Source organism: Aulonocara stuartgranti (genome assembly GCF_965226115.1).
Source record: "Aulonocara stuartgranti genome assembly, chromosome: 12".
In the NCBI taxonomy this organism is placed as follows: domain Eukaryota; kingdom Metazoa; phylum Chordata; class Actinopteri; order Cichliformes; family Cichlidae; genus Aulonocara; species Aulonocara stuartgranti.
The window spans coordinates 5595154-5612301 of NC_138948.1; positions in this window are offsets into that span (position 1 = coordinate 5595154).

Below are 17148 nucleotides of genomic sequence, written 5' to 3' on the forward strand. Positions count from 1 at the left end.
TGCTGTTTTACAAAGAAGCTGTAAAAAATGGCAAAGAGCTTATTTTGTTGTTAAATTACTTTTGTTTACTTGCATTCCTGAACAGAATATTTTCATTTTAATGGTGGAATGCTATATTTAATTAATTACCGACTTAGCCAAATTTAAGCTGCCACTAACTTGATTTTTGTTTGTTATTTGCCAAATAAATAAGTTTTAAACAAGTTGACAGATGTCTGAAATACGGTCGAATACATTTTTTAAGCACTGCAGCTTCTGGATCAGAAAACCTGCCACCAGATGTTGTGGTGCTGACAGCTGTGGTTTAGTGAAAAAGCCTGCAGAAGCTTTCCTTCTTCAAGTTAATATGCTTTTGCCAACTAAATATTTGTCAAATTGCTGCCTGGATCAGACTCACTAGCAATTTTTCTTCTTCTCTTCCAGGAAAAGTCACATTCTTGTGTCTTTCTGAAGTCACGGTGAGATGCTAGAAACAAAGTCTCAGAATTTAACATTTAACAAAGTGTCTCCAACCCCAGAAAAACCCAAAAACTAGACAAGAACAGCAACCTGTGCAGAACAATTTACAACCACAGCTGTCATTCTAATATAATTATTTACAGCTTGCAAGGTGCTGCAGTCCTCTTTACAATAGGAACGGTGATCCAACCCAGCTTCTCCAGTTCATCTCAATGGACAGCAAACACAGGGCTGGTTGGTGGGGTGTATACACACACTAGACAATATGGTGGGGACACGAAAGGAGAATGGAATGTACCATTCAGTAACCTGTAACAAAGCTTACAGCAGACTAGACTATTATTTCGAGTCCAACATTTTGATTATACTTGATATATCTGGTGACATTTTTGCCAGCCTTGGCAGATGTAAAATGCTACTTTATTAAACAGATATGGTTCCTTTACACAGAAGGTGCTCTTTGATGGCAGATCATGACACGCCATATTAAAATACTTGTGTCAGTACCTCCTAAATTTTCACGCCACTAGATAACTCTTTTAATATATTCAAGTTTGGGTTTCTGCTTAGGTTTGACCATATTTGTTATGTTTGACGTTTTGATTTTAAGTGAGATTTTTTTTTTTTTATTCCTGATTTTTTTCTTCTTTAGTATTCTTGGATGGTTAACTTTAGTTTTATTACAGTGTTTAGTTCCCTCAGTGTTTCCCTTTTCATTTGTCCTTTCTCGCTTTCTGTGTTTATGCATTTGTCCTTCTGTGTTCCCTTCATCGTGTTTTCGTGTTTGATGGGAGTATTCTTGTCTCCATGTTTAGGAACAGGTGTTTTAGGTTGTGACCTTTTTTACTTTGGTAGATTGGTTGATAGATTGTTGTCTTGATTACTTTCATCTGTTTGTTTGTTTCTAGTCCCTGGTTACTCCTCGGTGTATAAATAGTCCTTCCTTCCTCTTTGTCTGAGCCTGTGCATTTTGGATTTGTTCTCATTTAGTTGCTTTTCCTGTTTGTTTTTGGTCTGCATTGGGTCAACCTTTGATTTCAACCTGACAAAAAAGAACTTTAGGTTAGGTTTAGGAATAAGATTATGTTTTTGGGATGAAACAGTTAGATTAAGTAATAATTCAGAAGGAAATAACACAATGTTTGAGATCAAAGCATGTTTTTGAGTGCCTAAATCTAATGTGCATGGGGAAAAAAACGAAACAAAGTATTCCAACCAGCTGGTCGACCAACCAGCAATTTATGTAGCTGCCATCACTCTGATCTCTCAGTGCATAGTAAATGACAGTTGCTGTTAATCTTACTGTCTGCCCACAGCTACTGTCCCCACACTTAGAAACACTGAGGCATCGGGGTGAGTAAGAACAGAGCACAGATGTCGACGGATTTTTCCTGACGTGTCTCCCAGTCCACGTTTTCTCCAGAGTGACACTGACACTAGTTCAGCCTTATTGTTTCTCTAAATAGAAGACTCATTTCTTCATCTGTGTTCGCCTAATAATGTTTACCTTTAGGCTTCTGATTAGCTAACATTTTGATACTTTTGGGGTTATATCATTACTTGTTGCTTTAGCATCTTGATATAGATTTATGGATTTAAGGGGTTTTTTGTAAAAATGAAAGAGTAAAATCTCTATTTTCAGAAATACCGTGTACGTGTGGATATAGCTTAAACTGGACCGTTACTTCTCAGTGGCCTGTTTGACTGCAGCCACTGCATCAAGGCACCCAAAGGACATAATGTGCGACAAGGTAATACCCCTGTACCATGTGATAGAGCTGCCTTATTTTACATCCCAAGATGAGCATTAACCTTGAAATGGTGCCTCACAGAGCTTTTAGCTAAGACGTCCTGTTCCATGTGTCAGTCACTGTTAAAAGCAGCAGGTGAGTTTAAAAAACCCAATGAAAAAGCCAATTTGTCTGCAATTGGCTTTTTCAGAGGTTCCAACGTTGAATTTTGGCGTTCCCTTTTTTTGGCATTCCCTATTAACCGGCACGCTACCTGCTCAGACCTGATTGGCTAATAGAAGGAGACTAAAGAGAAGCCAGAAAGCTTCCAGATTGGTGTTTTGGAAAAAAGCTTTAAGTTGTTTGTTTCTATGTTGTGCGCGTATTTTATGTGATAAGTGTAATTTTCCTTTTGTGAAATTATTGTTGTTTAGGTTGCCTCTGAGTGGCCTCCATGGTGTCATAGCCTGATCGGTGCTCTGTGGGATTATCTGTTATTTTAGCTTCTGTCCTGACCTCTGCCACACACACACACATGGACACACAGTAGAGGGTGGTCTCAGTGGCAATCGAGTCTCCAGGACAACAGGTTAACAAAGGGGACGCAGTGGGGGGAATGTGAGGCGAGGACGTCTCCGAGTGGGCTGGGGGTGAAGGTTGATTCCTGGAGAGGGCTGATGGGAGATGAGTTGTTAGTCGGGGGGGGGGGGGGGGGGGGGTGTGTGATCAGGTTGACCTTGGCCTCAATGTGATGGTCAGATGGGGTGCGAAGGCCACCGGCCGTGTGGGAGGAGGCAGAGGATGAAGAGCAGGGAAGGATAAAGGGTGTGACGCCTCTCGCTCTCTTCAAACCTGCAGTGATTAATGACAAAACACACACGCTCACACACACACACAGAGCACCCCAGCTGACCCCTGTGAGCCTGCTGCTCAAACAGCCAGCCCCGGGTCTTTGGCGTGGTCACTTTCCCAACACTTCTGATTGATGAGCGATTTCTTTCCCACCACATATTATGGTAATAGCGCTGAAAGAGATGAGGAGCTGCGACTCTGCAGCTGCTCTGCACAGCTCGCTGATCCCACCGAACAAGCAGCAGCACAATCGCAGTGTTTGCTTTTAAAAGTAGATGTCATTTAGGCAGATTGTTTACGTGCAGGAATGAGTGCACCAAAAGCCTCATGGGTGTGTATGTGTGGAAGAGGAAATATATGTGTTTATTAAGTTTTCCATCTTTTATAGTCTTTGCACATTTAAAGATTTTTTTCCCTCTAAATTTAACCTTCCCACACACAAAACCCTCCTGACCCTTAGGTAATAATAATAGTAAATTATTTGAATTGACTATTTATTTACTTTTTAAACCCCATATTGTATCCAGTCTAAATATCATAATCCAATCAAAGGGTTTCACATAGTTTAACACATAGTTTAAAATACTTTAACATTTTATAGACATTGTTTGCTTAAAAATAATAGTTAAATACTGTTTTATTGTTTTTTTCCCCACCATACATGTGCTTTTTAAAAAATATTTTTCTCAAATTCTGAAACCTTTAATCCAAGATGTGTCAGATTTATTTTTTTTCTTCAAAATGTATAAATAAATCTATTCGCTGAAAAGAAGGAAAATCATGTAACTTGGAGAAAAGAAAGATTGCTTCAAGTTATTTCATTTAGAAAACAATCTACACTTTACAGCCTTGTTACATTTTTATTCATGTGAACACTGTTTAAACAGAGTAATCTAGAACTAATCACTTCTTTGTATTTCGAGACAGCGGGGTGCTATGACTTTTCTTTTTCTTCCAAAATTGCTCAATAATAGTCTAAATCACAGGTGCAAAATCCTTGGAGCTTCCTTCTAATTCTCAACAGTGCAAAAATACTATAACCCAGTCAGTTTATCCTCTAACCAGGAGTGTCTAGCATACAGCTGGAAGCATTGTTTTGGAGGTTTTTTAGAATGGATCGCAGCGATTTTACTTGATTTGTATATGGACCAAAATGATTTTGACACCTCTGTTGTTTAATGGTTCCCAAATGGTGTGCTGAGGTACATTGGTATGCTGCGAGGCACGGCCAGGTGTGCCTTCTGATTTTTCTGTGTCAAACATTATTATTAGAGCAGTATACACACTCACACCTCCTGAGAAAATCCTTAACACTTCTGTTAAAAGGAGCCTCAGTCGTTCTGTACAGTTGCCAGATGCCAGATTAAAGACTGTGATTGACAGCAGGGAGGCTGTTATGAAAAACGGACCACTTTCTTGTGGGTTAAGATGCTAAGATTTTCATTGGTAGTGACCACGATGGACAGGATTAGAAATGAGTTCATCACAGCAACAGCTCAGGTTGGGCAGTTTTATAAAGTTAGAGAGGCAAGGCTGAGATGGAGTGGACAGGTGCAGAGGAGGGATAGTGGATGTACCGGCTAAAAGATGTTTAAGATGGAGCTGCCAGGAAGACCACAGAGAAGATTCGCGGTTGTAATGAAGTTGGTGTGACAGGAGGATGCTGGGATAGGGTAAGATCCCAAATCAGGGAAAGAAGGAAAATAATCATTTCAACTGAACAATTAAACAACTTCTGGAAGTTATACTCCAACCAGCATCTTTACTGTTAACAAATTTACCCATAAATCTTCACCCAGATTCTTTGACTCTTTCCAACTGCTAACCAGACACAATCAGTTAGTGATGATTCAGAGTAATTAAATCAGGGAATTAAAGAGCTCTAATAACATTGTCTTTAAATATTAGTGCTTTGAAAGCAAGACGACAGCCTAAAATAGAGCCAACGCAAAGTGCTGAACATGAATGAAAGGAATTCCTTGACTGATTTATTGAGAAAGCACCGCGACCTGAGGTCAGTCCGGCCTTTCCTCCATGAAGGCTTTTTTTTTAAAGCTGTCTTTTTTTATTTGTGGCACTTTAGCCAAACTCTGCATGGCTGCATTTATTGCAACCGCACAGGCGTCATCGCAGTGATGCATTGCTGCGTTGATAGTTGAAGGACTTTTCTTTCTATTCACTGTTTAAAAAAACCCCAAAAAACCTCCCACCCTCTTTACGATATTGATTAAAACACCTCTACTCCTCGTTACAGGAACAGTCGACCACAAAGACATGTGAAATTGCTGCTACATAAAAAAAGCATGTCCTCCACTGGCCAAGCAGTAAATGTTGCTTAAAATAAACAAAGCAGATGATTGGCTGGAAGGAGGCGGTGATGTCAGAGCGCCCCTGCTGAACTGCAGCTGTGTGTCTGCACTGGGATTGAACAGTGGTGCAGTGTGGGGTTAGAGAAGGTGGTGGTGGTGGGGGGGTGGTATGGTAGTGATGGCAGCCCGGTCGCAGACGGGTGAAGACGTCCCAGGCGTTGCTGGCTGGCGATGAAATGGTAGAGCAAATGGCGGCGCAAAGAAAAGGATGTAAGGATGAAAAGGGTGTAAGTTCACACAGGCAGCACGCACTTTAGTGTTTCGTGTGCGTGAGTCGTAAAGGTAGCCACTTTTTTTAGATCCGTTGTTTTAAGGGCCAAAACATGGCCGCCAGTTTTCCCTGCAAAGCGCCAGCGGCGGTGATATTTTCACTGCTGCCGCTGATGATGGCGTTTGGGTGGGTGTGCGTTGCTGGGAATGAGAAGGGGAGGGGATCATATCATATGGACATCTGCAGTCCCTCTGACACCTCCAACCAAAAGCATTAACCCCTTTCAGCCTCACCAGCACTCAGCGGGGGCGACCCGCTTATTGTACCTGTCCACAACCGCCTCTGCAGACGAAGGGGCTCACCCACACAGATGTACCTACGAACGGCCTCCTCGCGTCTACTGAAAAGACGTCACGTCTCCGTGGAGTCACAGGAGGTCATTTCCGTGGCGTTCCTGTAGGCGCCTGTGAGATGCTGGTTCTGCTGCCTGAGTGTGTGTGTGTGTGTGTGTGTGATGGGAATAAGGGAGGGAGGGATGCTGGGAAGGAGGTCGTGATGTGACGTCACCTCTGTGATGCTCCCACACCCCCTCCTTTTCTTCTACCTCCTCCTCCGCCCACATCCGGTCCCCTCCCTTCATCTCTATCTCCGTCCTCCGTGCTTTATACTCTGCGGCGTTAAATGTGTGTGTGCGCGTGTGTGTCCTGACGATGACACAACCTGGGTCATGTGACTGTGGAAGTGATGGTGTTCTTGGGAACAGAAGGAGGTGGCATGTGAAGGAGGAAGTGAGTGACCCAGAGCAGAACGCAAGCGAGACGAATGCCGTCCGGCAGTGACCAACATGGAGGCCGAAACCGGAAGAGAAAGCATTTTCAAAGGTTTTAAAGCTGCGTCAGCACCTGAAATCATATTTCTATTCAATTAATCCGGAGAATATGTGTGATGAGACAAAGACATGTAGACGGACATGAACTCGTCCTTTTGTTCTGAGATGCAGGCCAAAGATGTCTGCCTGAAACAGTGAAGCGGCAGCTCACAAAGGAGCTTTTTCAAACCTATATGTCCAAATGCTCATTTTTTCCCCTATAGTTTGTGATTTCAAGCACAAAGATTTCAAGTTACACCAAACAATCCCGAGTTTCACCATCGAGCTTTCAGGACCCCAGAGTTAGTGGAAACACATCAGCGATCAGTCCATACCTCATCAGCAGATGCCATGGAGGTTAAATGGCTCTAATGATCCCTCTAATCATTACACTGCTCTCCTAATTGTTTCCTCAAGATATCTTTGTCATCAATATTACTGCCGATACTGATCAATCCCTCGTTGAGCTGCACTCAGCTGCAAGTGCGCCTGAAGTTACCCTCAATGCCACAACGAGTGAAGCTTCAGCTACATCAGCACTTCAGCTGCAAACGTTTTTGCGACTTTGTAGAATTTCTTCAAATGATGGGAAATAAACTGAGCGTTTGGTTCTATGCTTGAATGCTCTTCAAAGCTGAATGACTATATAACATTCCCACTAGAAATGTTATCATTTATAATTTTATATTTTCAAAAATTATTCCTCAGAATAATTTTTTAAAAAGCTGAAAATCAAACCAAGTGTAATAATCCAGCAAATTTAAACCAATTAGTCAGAAGCCCAGAAATCCCTGCCAATGTTACACAGTTATTAGTTTTTTTTGTTTTAGGGCTCTTGCTTTAAAATTTTGCAATTTTCTAGTAAATTACTTGATGATTTTTATCTCCTCGGGCATCTAAAAGAAATGAAAGCGAGCACAGATGAGGGGTTGCAAAAAGAGAACTGGTTTTATGTAGAGTTTTACAGAAAAGTGGAAGAACCAGACATTTTTTGATTAACCAGTCTGAGTCTGTACATCAAGAAACAAAATCAGAAAACAGAGATTTCTGATTTTTACTTTTAACCTCATAATTCCAGATTTTGCCAATTCAAAACTGATACCGGCTACAAGAACTTTTCCTGAATAAAACACTCTTTGGTTTTAAAGGAAAATCTAGTGTTTTATCCAAATTATGGCTAATTTTGTTACCTGAAACTCAAATTTAAAGCATTCCTGATCTCAAGATGTTGTTTGGATATGAGAGGGTCTCCTGTCTGATCCACTCATTATGGGGCATTCAGTGACACTCAGCAGACAAACATTGTGGTTTTCTTTCTTTCTTTCTTTTGTCTCCCCAACTTGGGTGGTGGTGCATTTACCACACACACACACACACACACACACACACACACACACACACACACACACACACACACACACACACACCTCCCTGAGTTTTTAATCCTGTGAGCTCCATCCCAGAGCAGCTCGGCTCCTCAGGCAACACGCTGAGAGCGGATTACAGCAGCAAATTAGTCTGAGGACACCCAACGCATCCGAGCTGAGGTGATGCTGTGGTGTGAAAATCAAACAGACCCCTGTCCCAAACCCAAAGGAGGCCAAAGTTAAACTGAGCGTTTGGTTTACCCTGCTGCTGACAGCTTTTCAGATTCCTGTGGTGCCACAGTTTTCACACGATTTTAACTGAAAAAATACAATTAAAAATCTTCAGTGGGTTGTTTCAGATAGAAAAATCTCACTGTGGGAACAATTCTATTAAAAAAAATATTGATATGAATTGCAATTGTATTTTTTAATGGATTTATTTAGTTTGTCTTACATCTAATGAACTTAAGAACCAAAATTTTTCCCAAACTTGGCCGTTTATTTCTTTTTTTCTTTTCTTTTCTTTGCCAAAATCCAAACTTCTCATGAAAAAGAAAATAAACTGGGACTCCAAAACCAAGCACCCAAAGAAACTGAACATGGTGGGCCTTTTGGATCAAAAGAAAATTTCATTTCATTCATTCCTTTTCCAACTTTTTAACATGATAAACTTTAACTTATGCTCTGATAAATTAAATATAATTAAAAAAAAAGTGATGCATGTGGAGGGAAATAAACACAAAAACATGAAGAAAAGAAGAAAAATGGAACAAAAAAAATCGGATTCTTCCAATGATCATTAATTCTTTATTATTCATTAACAGTAGAATGAGTACAAACGAATTCCTCTTTATTGGCTTGTAATGGCGTCCTTTATCAAAAGGATAAAGGGTTTGGAAAAGGTCACGGTTTGTTAAACAAAATTAAAATGATACATTCCTGAAGAATTATGCAAATTATAATCCCCAAAACGCCAACAAAAGGCGGTAACAAAACCTCACCAGTGGAGCGACAACAAACCTTCCCAGCGAGGTTTTCAGCAGGAAAAGTGCGAATAAAGAGAGAAGCTGTGGAGCTGGGCCTGCCGGAGAAATATTAGTTTCACTCCAACAACTTGGAAAAAACGTCTCAGCTTGTAAAATACTTAATTATCAGTCTTTATTTATTTATTTACTTATTTTGCTTGGCCTCCTCCTTCTCTTCCAACTCCTGCAGGCCCGTAATGAAACGAAATCTGGAGGGGAGGGAAAGCGAGTGTTTAAATGTTTTCTGATTCGCTAAAATGAATCAAAAATGAGGAGAAATGAAAGTTTAAGATGTCAGGAAAAAAAACTACAGTGGTCCTCTGATAGAAATCCCTCAGCACACATCAAAATGGAAACAAACGCGTTAAACGTGATCATGCTTTTAAAAGAAAAACCAAACGAGGAACATGCAGAGGAGGGAAAAAACAGACTTTATCCTGGTGAAGGAGGAGCAGGAGGTGCAGGAGCGTCCAGCAACAGATGTCCAGGCACAATTCTCGGGTTGGATTTGAAATTTCACAAGAATTGCGTTTGGACAATCAGCAGCTAGAGCTCAAAATAAGACAAATAAATGAACCAGAAAAATGAAAAGGAGCCAAACTGAGACGCTCGTGAGGGAGAGAGAGGCTTTAAAGGAGGGGGTTCAGGTGTTTACAAGTGACTCTCCTTCATCACGATTCAATCTGAGCTCAAAGTGAGGTCAACAGCAGCGCCACATAAAGCCACATTATCCAATTACAGCCGTTAATTAGCCACTCTCCAAAATAAAATCTCCCAAAACAGCAGCTGATGGAGCGGGAAAAGGGAAATCTCCCTCCATTCACAAACACCAAACCCAGACACGAACTCATCTGCTGACCAAAGGAGGAATCCGGGAATCAAAGCAGTTTTGTGCCCAAAAAAAAAAAAAAAAAAACCCTCCTCTCCGCCATATCTGCACCTGTTAAGACGCATCTCTCCTCCATCCTCCCATCCTTCCTTTCCCCTTGTCGCCCCCCCTCATTACCCCCCGAAAAAGAAAAAAAAAAGCTAAAAGAAAAGAAAAGATGAAACTACCATCTACCTCTTTTTCATCTTTTTTCCCCTGAAAAGAAAAAGGACAAATGACACGCAGGTTGCATGATGCACCTGCTCCTCCGCGTGTAGTTCCAGGAGAGCGAATTGGAAGCAGCAGGCTACTCCAGCAGCACGGAGAGAAAAAGAGAGAAAAAGATGCTGGAAATGGAAGCAAAGAGACGGACAGCGAAGCTGGACGCTCCCCCGGATGGTCGCATGGAGAGACGGCGTGCGAGTGGACAGCATGCCGCTACCATCAACAGCACCGCAGCTGCTGACTCCCGACTCCTTCTGTCGCTGCTGCTCTCCTCCTCCTCTTCATCCTCCTCATTCTCTCCTACTGGCCGATTTGGTGGGCTTTTTCTGGGGCTCCTCCAACAATGAGCCCCCGTGCGTCCGTGTCACCGAGAGAGAGCTCCGGAGTGGGGCCGCTCCGCTCTTGGTACAGAGATTTGAATAAACACATACACACGCACCGCGGGGGTGATGATAAATGCCCATTGTGCCCCGAGGAGGAGAAGAAGAAGAAGAAGTAATGAATCTGCACTGAGAGAGAGAGAGAGAGAGAGAGAGCAGCTGCCAATGAAGGAGCAAACCTCTTAAAGAAACAACGGTCTCATTTTCCCCCTTTCTCTCTCTCTTTTTCAGCTTTTTCTTCTTTCCTAATTACAATCAAAACACTGTTAACCCTCCTACACAAACACTGCACTGTAACTCTCTCTCTCTGTCACACACACGCACGCACATACACACACACACTGTGTGTGCATGACGTTTTCCTTTTTGCTAAGATAGTTGGAGCTTGCAGAGACTTCCCTCGCTGATGATGTGATGGTGGGAAAACAACAACAATAACAACAACAAACAAAGAGGGGGACATAAAATCACAGTGACCTCAAGCAAAGAGATTTTTTTTAAGGAAACTTGTGCATCATAAACAGCCAGTGTTTTTTTTTTTACCCGTAAAATGCTCCCTATTTTAAAGAAAAGGTCTTTATTCATTCTTTATTATATTCTTTATTTCTGTCCTGAAGCAGATCAAATTTTTTTGTTGAGCTTGAAAGTTAGAAACAACATTTAAAGAAGAAATGCTGCTGGTTCCAATCACAGGAGCCTGTGAAAGTGAGTCTTAATTAAAATATATAATTAAAAATATAGAGAAACTTTCGTTGGTTGTAATAATTACATTTTTGAATATGTCTGTTATGTATGTGCTTGGAAAATATTTTAATTAAGAAAGAAATCATGTAAATTATAAAACTGTACATTTATTAGCATGTAAATTCTAGATTCTAGCTGTTCATTAATTTAACTAGGAGCATGAAAGAAACCACGATCAGCGAGCAGTTATAGAATTTCCCACCTTATCTCAGTAATCATGCTAAGCTAAAAGCTAATGAAATTCTCTTCTGGGTCTCTCCATCTGACTGGGAAGATGGAGCTTTGTACAAGACAAATTAAAATTAATTCATTAGTAAATAAAGATTAAAGAAGGATTTAAAGGTGGTCAACAACCTGTAAAAATGCAAAAAATGCGTCTTTTTTTCTATCACGTGACAGAACGGATGTTGTAATATGAGCTGTGGATCATGAAAACTAAACTTTCCTACAGCTTTTCTATGTTTGCCCACAAAAAACAAAACAAAACAAATAAAAAAACAAGTAAAAGCCTTTTTGACCTTGTAAGTCAACATAAGCATAAAAATCTATTCCTGCTAATGAATCATAATTTTTTTTAAGTCAAATAATAAACACACTTTGAGCCATGTTTGTGTTGCAGACCTAACACCTTAAAAAAATTAATTGACGCAAATTAATATTTTGTGGTTAAGCTTTTGGTTAATCCATAAAGAACTCTCTCCAATTTATCATCAGATTATTAAGAAAACATAAACAGAGGTTTTTGTTAAATTTTATCCTTAATCCAACTTATAGTAAAGTATATATAAATAAACTTACCATATTAAAGTTAAAGAGAAATGTAAAATTTAATTTAAAAAAAAATTAAAAATGACCTTTGTTTAGATTTTGAAAATAATAATTAATAACAATGTAAACTTTCCTGTTTTGATCACTGTTAACCCATCAAGGAACACTTTTCCTCATATATCTACTGATATAAGTGTGCAATTACTTTATTGTCAGCAGCTGTGAACATATTCACAGTTTATGGTAGTGAACAATCATAAAAGTAAAACTCACAGACAAATCACAAACTCTCAGTTTGGTAGCTATTTTAAATGATAAAAATCACATTACCAAGAGAGCTTGTTTGCACTACCAGAAAATAAAAATAAAAAATCTCAAAAGTTTTTTGAGGTCAAACAGTTTACTCACTAACATCTGGGACAATAGCTCAAAATTGAGGAAATAACTTGAAATTTTGATCCGATTTTTTTTTTTTTACAGTGGCAGAAACAACCCTTTTTGTTTCCTCTAATATAACTCCTTATGTTTTGCCATTTAATTGCTATAATTTTGTACACAAACAAAGAAGAAAAATTAAATGCCATAGAGGCTTGACGAGGTTAGTGAAATGGGCTAGCTGACATATAACGATATAGCTAGTACTAAGGTTAGGCTAATTAAACACTTTAGTATGGGGAAAATGTGAGGGTTAAATTGTTCCCTCAGGTCTTAAAAGAGATGAATGTATCAAACATCTGCAAAGAAAACATCTAAAAGAAGTCCATCCACAACATGAGGTTGATCATTACAATGTTTCTACATGGTTTAGATTATGTGCTATGAAAATCTCCCGAAACTAAGCTTAATGTCCACTCTTAAATCTTAGTTGGCCCAAGACTCAGCTTTCAATGACTGATATAGCACGTTAAAAAGATGAGAACTTCAATGAGCGCAGGGTTGATACATGATCACTTAATCCTTACCTTCAGTTGTATTTATACATTGTTTCCATGGTGAATGTTTAAATTAAACATGGCCAAAGTTTCAAACGATGAAGTCAGTCAACCATTAATCTTATAAGAACAAAGCTCAGGTTTCAGACGGTTCTAACAGGCTGAATTTGTGAGACTTTTTTTTTCAACACTTGGATCTGTATGATGTCATTAAAAGAGACATCCCTAATATGGTCATCTGAAGCAGGGAAGCCCCACCCACCTGCTATTCAAACTTTCTCTTTATGAGGGGCAACCAGTCAGATTAAAGTTGTCTCACAGGGAGGGGGGGTAAAAGAGCTCGTTTTAGACAGACTATTAACTGAGGGGCTGCTCCAGTGCCCAACCGAACATAGATAGAGGTCTGGATCACTCAAGCACTTTTGTATAATGCAAGATTAAATATATCGAAGCTGGAAATTAGCAGAAGAGGCGCCCTTTCCTATACTGAAACCTTGAGGGCCATCTAAGAGAAACCTCTTATATCTGGTTTAACAGTAATAATATAGCATATGTGTTATTTTATTTGAAAAATGACAGTGTAAATACTTGTTTCAGCTGTCTCTGTTATGAAATGATGTCTTTTAAAGAAAAAGAAAGATATTCTGGCAAAAATTATGTGCAAAGCTGTGTATTTTACACATTTACCAAAATATTTCTATAGTTCTAAAATATCTGAATGTGGCAACTACAGTATGTTAAGGATTTTGGAAACAATATGATTATAAATTGTATTTTACTTTGAAAGTGTTACTACCTACTGCACTACAAACAAAAATCACTTGGTGCAGAATTATACAAAATGAGAGAAATGCTTAGAAATGTACGGCTGTGTGTGAAATCCAAAGTATATCTAAATATTGGCATCGGTCATGGTTGACATTTGGTTTTTCATGGTGGTCTGAAAGCTTGAAATAAATCCTACATTGTGGAGTCAACATTCTTTTTATTCTACGGTTGCACTCCTTGAGCACTGCTCTAAATAAACCCATCAGCTTAAAGCCAAATGTAAACAGTTAGACAAGGGGTTAAAGGATAAATTACCCAGCAGGCTTTGCCTTCAGGGCGATGGCAAATGTTTCCATCCCTTCTCATCAGACATGCCAGTGGTTTCCCTCTGCCCTGCTCTGCTCTATACGGTGAGTTAACATTTCCGTTGCTGGGAACATCTTTGCACGTTGGATGCTCATTTGCCTCTTAAAGGGCCCCGCTGCTGCCTTTTCATGGGCCTGTAAGAATAATTTAGTGCGGGAGGCCTGAGATCACTGGAGATTATGGCTATGAAAGGAGAAAAGGACGCGTTATTAATGCTTGCTCATCGGAAAGAGGCGAATGAGAAAGGGGTCCCCAATGGGCCTGGATTCACTGTAACACGCTGAACTGCCATGGGAAACCAGGATGGCTTCAGTCTATTCTGTGATGATGGAAGAAAAAAAAAAGAAACTGTAGTGATACTGAAGGACCTCAGATGCAGCACATGTCCCTGCTGTAACATTACAGTAATAAATGAAGAGATAAAACACACTAAGGTCGCTGTTAGCTTACTATTTAGCACCACAGTGAGTCCCTTAGGATATATAAAGGATATATTTAGGAAATCATGAAGGTATTCTCAGCCATACTATCATCATAACTCAGTACAGCATTGTAAGAATATAATTTTAAATAGGTTAACAAAATTTCAGCTGTAAAAAAAAAAATATTGGCACCAGTCAGAAAAACAACAACAAAAATAGAATTCTTAGGTTTACAAGCCTCACCTTTACTGTTACTGCAGCGGGAAATCTGTGCCGTAGCTACATAGGTGCAAACTCCTCTGAAACCCTACATCGCAACTTAAGGAGTAACGGCTTAATTATGCTTTGGGAGATCTACGTTGTAACTTATGACGTAACCGGAAACAGCTCTAAACCCTACCTTAACCTTCAATGTAACTTGACGTGCACCTCTCGAGAAATTTAACTACATGTTGGGTCCACCCAGCCCATTACAACATGAATGGCGTAAAATGTTGTGTACGGTTAAGAGGGGTTTCTGGTTACGTTGTAAGTTAGGATGTAGATGAGGGGGGGCAAATATATTTGTACATATTTTGTACACAATACTGCCGCCAAAAAGTAGCACAGAAAAAGTTCACAGGAACAATCAGACCAGTCACAGTATTGTGGACTGCACTGACTTGATGTAATTGCATTTATGGAACAGGATTTATCTTCCAAAGATGCACAATTAGGATTTTGGAGGACTTCACAGGAGCGCGTTTGCCACAACTGCACATATTGTACCACCACAGCATAAATTCCAACAATGATGTTGGCCACTTATGTAGTTTACATTATAGGCTGTCCAAAGACTCATGAAGTTATCGGACAGCTTTGTCTCGTTTCACCATAAAACCTTTTTCTCCAGAAGGCATTTGGCTTGCAGAAAATTTCAGTCAAGCTTGAACATGTCAGTCATTGAGCAGAAGCTTCTTTCTCTGCCAGCACCCTGGTGTTCCAGCACTTTCAATTCATGGCAGGCTTGAGTCTTGGTGGCTTCTGGGTTTGTTCTTGAACATCCTAATCAATTATCTTCTGGACTGCACTGGTGACATTTTGGGTGTTGTTCCAGACGCTGGCAAAGGGGCGACATATTAGAATAACTTGTACTTAGGTAAAATTGTGCAACTCTACTATTCTTGGACTTTCCCACTGCTTTGAACAATGATCAATCCGATGAGTTCAGAAAGAAAAACTACCAGCTATAGTCAATCATGATTACTAAAGAGAAGTTAGGTTAGGCCTTGTCAACTTAGAAGAAGCTTTAGCCCCACTTATTAAAAGATTTAAGTGAGTGTATGTATTTGAGCCTTTATGTATACTTTTGACCTTGTGTGTATTAGAGAAAATCCAAAATAAATTCAAACTTGTGTCATTAAAGAGGCATCTCTCTCTCTCTCTCTCTCTGATAATAGTTATTGTAGCTTTGTTTTTATAGCATGACAACATTTACAGAGTCAAAGTACATATTCAAAGTATGGAAGTACGTGATCATTGACACTGTATGTACGTTATGAACCTCTAAGCTGAGTCAGAGCTAAGACATTAGTTTAGTGGTTTTAGATTTAACTTGAAAAACCCAAGAATACTCTGAGGATAGTTCTTGATTTTGTTTATCCCACTGAAAAAACATCCTCAAATTCAATAAGCTGCTGTCCCCACACTTCTGCCTAATCAAAACTCATCAAAGACTTGTTGTGCTTTTCCAGGGAAGTCTACTCTGCTAAAATGGAGGTTCAGGCCTTATCCTTTAACATTCCTAAAGGTTCAGATAATCATATTATGAGGTCACTGCATGTAAAGACAATCCCTGTTATCCCAAAAGTTCAGGCTTCAGACACTTAGTTTCAAGGAGTTTTTTCCTACATTTGGATCAGTATGCTGTCATAAAGACAGGAAGCCCCACCTACCTGCGTTTCAAACCTCCTGAAACCAATCAGAAGGAAGCTAGTTTAAAGGCAGGATCACCTTAAAGAAAGAGGACCCCCAACAGCTTATTTCACATTAGGGATAAACTGAGGGGCTGCAGCACTTCCCAATGTAAGATGAATAAGGATTATTTTGAACTCTGAATTGCCCTGAGCTGCCCTGGTAGAGTCAAAGTATAAAAACATGGAGCTAGAAATGTGCGAAATAATCCATTAAAGTTGAGACATTTCACTCAGAAATATAAGTCTTTGGTCAAGCTTTGGGAAAAGTCGGGAGTAGGGTTCACCAAGTGAGGACCAACTTTTATTCAAGTGTGGAAAATGATGTTCTAAAGGGCCAAATATAAAGTATCATTGATTAAACATATACATACCATTAACATAGCTCTGCTTAATAAGCTAAATTATCTAAATTCCCACTGCCAGCGGAGTCCGAGGGCTCGTTTTGTGCTACTTCAGAGTTAGAGGGAAGACCCCCCACTGGGCTGCTATTCCAGGGAATAGAGCGCAGGGGGAGGGTTTGAGGGCTGTTCTTGAATAAATTTATTTTTTTTCTCTAAAGGTTGGGTGTTCAGCCTGCTTTTGACCTTTGACCCACACAGAAGAAAAGTTACTGAAGCTGCTGGTAAGGCCTCATAAAGCTGACCAGAGAGGAAGGGCTGGGAAAGTGGCCTGATGGAAGCAAAAGGTGGCTCAACGGGGTCACAGCAGAGAAAGATGGGGGGTTTAGGAGGGCGAAGGGTGTTCGTGTGTGTGTGTGCTGGGGGGTGTCATAGAAGTTTCCTTTGAGCTCCCCCCTTTTTCTCCCTCATGTCCACAAGTGTGTCCCTACAGCTATTGTA